A 5,014-nucleotide genomic window follows, 5' to 3' on the forward strand; every position below is an offset into this window, starting at 1 on the left:
TGTGGTCTGAAAGTATGCAGGGAATGATCCTAATCTTTTGGTACCAGTTGAGACCTGATTTATGACCCAGGATGTGGTCTATTCTGGAGAATGTTCCATGTGCACTAGAGAAGAATGTGTATTCTGTTGCTTTGGGATGGAATGTTCTAAATATATCTGTGATGTCCATCTGGTCCAGTGTGTCATTTAAGGCCTTTATTTCCTTGTTGATCTTTGCTTGGATGATCTGTCCATTTCAGTGAGGGGAGTGTTAAAGCCCCCTACTATTATTGTATTATTGTCGATGTGTTTCTTTGATTTTGTTATTAGTTGGTTTATATAGTTGGCTGCTCCCATGTTTGGGGCATAGATATTTAAAATTATTAGATCTTCTTGTTGGACAGACTCTTTGAGTATGATATAGTGTCCTTCCTCATCTCTTATTATAGTCTTTGGCTTAAAATCTAATTGATCTAAGGATTGTTACCCCAGCTTTCTTCTGATGTCCATTAGCATGGTAAATTGTTTTACACCCTCTCACTTTAAATCTGGAGGTGTCTTCGGTCTAAAATGAGTTTCTTGTAGGCAACATATTGATGGGTTTTGTTTTTTATCCATTCTGATACCCTGTGTCTTTTGATTGAGGCATTTAGCCCATTTACATTCAGGGTAACTATTGAAAGATATGAATTTAGTGCCATTGTATTGCCTGTAAGGTGACTATTACTGTATATTGTCTCTGTTCCTTTCTGATCTTCTACTTTTAGGGTCTCTCTTTGCTTAGAGGACCCCTTTTAATATTTCCTATAGAAATATTTCATATTACATTGTATACCTGAAACTAATTTAACAGTATGTTAATTACACCTCAAGAAAAACAAATTTTTATAATTAAACAGTTTAAAATTACCTGTTATATTCTTTCACCTTGGAAATTAAAAACAAAATAATATGCAATAATTTCTCCTCACAGTGAGGCCTTTCAAGGTCTGTTCAACTGCTCAAATTCTAAGATGTTTTGGTTAAATACTTTCTCCAAAAGAACAAATAGTTTTCTTATATTAGGTTCATGCAGGGGATCCTAATTTTTTGGTGGTTTGAAGATATACCCATTGTTACATTAGTAAAATCGAAATGCATACTTTTCTTATAGATCTTGGAAAATTGCTAAAAACCTGTTGGCTGAGAAGGGAAGCTTATCTGCAGGGCTTACTTCTTTCAATTGCTGTTGTTTTATTCAGAAATAGAGAATACTTCCCACAATGCCAATCCTCCACTCTCACAGCTGGAAATGTTAACAGTCTGGGACAGAATAAAAGACAGTGCACTGCTTGTTGATTTGTCTCCCACCATAAAACGGCCAGTGTACAGAAGGCAGTCTTTGGCACTAACAATGAAACACAAAATGGCCCACAGTAAATATTTCCTTCAGTGTCCTATTCTGACAATATTCATCAAAATAAGATGGAGATACTCAAATGATTAATGTGTGTGATCTAAAATGTTTTGTGTTTCTTTGAGGAATGTCATGAAAAAGAAAATCTTCCCCACATGTTCATCATCAGTAAGATAGAAAGATAACAAATTCTGATGAGGATGTGGGGAAAAAAGTACACTTGTGTAGTGTTAGTGGTAGTATAAATTGGTGCAACTACTATGGAAAACAGTATGGAAGATACTCAGAAAATTAAATATACAATTACCATACTATCTAACAATTCTACTACTGAAAATATATTCAATTAGCAATAATCGCGCCTCGGAGAAACCTCATTGGCTATGATACTGCCACTGTGCAAAGATACTCAAAAGAAATGAAAACACTAACCCAAAAAGATATCTGTACCCCCCTGGTCACAGCAGCATTATTCACAATATCAAAGATATGGCAACCTATGTGTCCATTGATAGTTGAATGGATAAAGAAGCTATGCTTGCTATCATCTATCTATCTATTTGATGAATTATTATTCAGCCATAAAAAATGAGTCAATCCAACCATTTGTGACAACACGAATGGACCTTTAGGACATTACACTAAGTGAAAAAAGTCAGAGAGAGAAAAAATTACATAATCTCACTTGTGTGTAGAATTTAAATAAGCAAAAATCAAATTCATAGAATAAGAGATGAGATCTGTGGTTATCAGAGACAGGGAATGAGGGAGCGTGGGAAGAGGTAGAATTGAAAGAAGGTGACCAAAAGGTAAAAATTTCCAATCATAAAATAAATAAGTACAAGAAGATATAATGTATAACATGGTGAATATAGTTAACACTGCTGTATGATATTTAGGAAAGTTGTTAAGAGAGTAAGTCTTAAAGTTACCACAAGAAGAACTTTTTTTTTTCCTTTCTTCTTTCTTAGCTTTTTATTTATAAGACGGATGTTAGCTGAACTATTATGGTAATTACTTCATAATATATATTAATCAAACCATTATGTTGTCTTTTGGTACGAAATACATATAACATCCTTGATATGTAGGTAGCACAAAAAGAATAAAAAATGGAAGTATTCCTAAATATAAATAAATACCAATAAGGAAAATGAGACTCCATCCATGACTTTTGTTTTCATCAACACTATTTAAAAAAAAAATAGGATCAAATTAAGAGATGTGTAAATTGACAAGAGAAAGAGTTGGGGATAACAGATAAATTTTAATGCTGTTAGGAATAAACATCAAAAACATCTCAAACACTGTAACAAATAGATTGCAAAAAGATAATATTTAGTCATACTCTTCTTCATTGCTTGTCTTTTTTTTTTTTTTTTCCAATTCTCCTACCTTCTCACTTATGCATCCTTGTTCTTTAATTACCTTATTCCAAAAATGTTAAGCTTTTGCATTTTGGTACTGCATAGTAGCTTGATAGAAAAAAAATATATATATTCTGTCACCCAAAAGATGTCATACATAGAAAATTTGGAGGTAATCATATTGAAATATATAAATGTAGCAAATGAACATGTTGTACACCATGAATTTATACAATATTATGTCAATTATAGCTCAAAAAATTTTGTTACCCAATAGATGTCATATGTAGAAGCTGACCAAATCCTCATTTGCTACATTGAAATGACAGATACCAGTTGTTTGGCAGGTGGTTCCTGATAGTAAGAATTTCAAAACTACTACTATTTCTGACAAAAATGACCTACATGGCTCTGAAGAAAACCACCTCATTCATCAGGTAAAATTGTAAAAATGTATATAAAAATAAATGGGTTGGTTGATTCAGTCATTGGTATTCTTATTAACTTCAAGTACTTTTTATACCAAAGGAAAGGATATTAAATTACATTATGTAAAATTTATATAGATAAGAATTTCCTTTTCATAAGAGCAGATGAACATTAGAATGACACTATTTTATATCTTTTTTTTTATTTTTATATATTTTTTATATTATTTAATGTCTTTCCTTGGATGTTTCTCAAAGCATATTAAAATCTAAATTGGTGGCAGTCAATTAAGCTTCTAAATAATTTTCCAAAATTCTACCTACCTATAACATAATACATGTTCAATATGTGTAAAAAATAAATAATGTATGCTAATTTATGAGCACTTTAGACTACAAACAGCAATAAAAATTAGCTTCAGGGAGAAATAATAATTTGCTAGTTTCTCATTCTTCCCATTATAAAGGACATAAAATGAAACCTTATAGAAAAGTCATAACAAGAACTTATGTTAAGGTTTTTTATTTGTTTGCTGGACACTGACAGTTGTCATTGTAAACAGAAAAGTTACCAAAATGATATGGATGACACATGCTCAAAACAAAAAACTTCAGATACTGTCAAGTCTAGATTTTCTTTTTAATTTGAAGTAAGATTCACAACAATAATTGAATATTTAAGTTTTAGTGCATTCTTATTTAACCATGGTTCTATAGCTACATGGTTCAATCACCTTTTTCCAACTGTACAAGGTGTACACAAGTCATGAGAAACTGCAATTCCTTGTATATACTTCAGTCCTGCTTTACTGAGAGCTATTCATGATTAACTATAATTAAATGTAAATTCATCACAAAATTAAACACACTGTACTACAGTATTCCAGCCTTACCTGAAATATTTCCGCAAAGATACTTTTACATATTCACTTGATTTCATAAAGCTTTGAAGTGATTTAACATTTTATTTTATTTTATTTTATTTTATTTTATTTTATGATTTAACATTTTAACTTTAGTGGCTTTCTTACAGACCTTGAGACTTGCAATCAATTTCGTTTTATAAAGATTACTTCCACAATCAGAAAGTAGAAGAGAACTTGTGGCTTTATTATGTTCTGCAAAAAATTCACTTTTTCTAATAAAAAAAATTCCATTGCTCTGTTGTAAATTAAACACAAATCAATTGAGTGATTGTATTGTTAAATAATTTACCAAACATGTAGAGCATCTATTATGGCATAAACATTCTGTTAGGTACTTTGGGCAACATTAACTAGAATTTTATACCTAGTGACTCCAGCTTTCCAAGTTAAACATCAGCTGATCCACACTAAATGAAAATATTGAAGGAGTTCTGGCACATAGAGAATTATCCCAGATGTGAATATAAAGAATGGAAGGATAGAGAAAAGGAGGGAAACAAGAATAAATATGTGATTCAATCTAATGTGGATAAATAGATGGGTAAATCTATTTGCCAGTTAAATAATACTAGCCATGACTTGTGGGGTTTAAAACATTTTAGAAATTAACTGCATAGCCACAGTAACAGAAAACGGCAGGAGGAAGGGTAATTAAGTTAAATGTGTTCCAAGGCAATGTCCCTTGAATTTAAGGAGCATAAGTTACACCTGAAATTCTTGTAAAACTGCTGTGATTCAGTCGGTTTGGGTGGATCCTCAGAATTCTGCATTTTAATCAAGCACACATGTGATGCCAATACAGTTAATCTCTGAGCCATATTTTGTGGTGCGGGGGTCTAATATTCCCACATAATCTAAAGCGTGATTAATATACTACTCTATATAATTGTTAAAATTAGTTAAGGTGTATTATAATCA

General features: G+C 31.5%; 1 non-coding gene across 1 annotated transcript; it reads right to left on the bottom strand.

The window, feature by feature from the left end:
- Positions 1–1,644: 1,644 nt before the first annotated feature.
- Positions 1,645–1,782, bottom strand: LOC125094471 (U4 spliceosomal RNA). The gene has a single exon (XR_007125511.1). It is a non-coding gene; the product is annotated as a U4 spliceosomal RNA (small nuclear RNA).
- Positions 1,783–5,014: the final 3,232 nt, after the last annotated feature.

Source organism: Lutra lutra, chromosome 2 (assembly GCF_902655055.1).
Source record: "Lutra lutra chromosome 2, mLutLut1.2, whole genome shotgun sequence".
Lineage (NCBI taxonomy): Eukaryota > Metazoa > Chordata > Mammalia > Carnivora > Mustelidae > Lutra > Lutra lutra.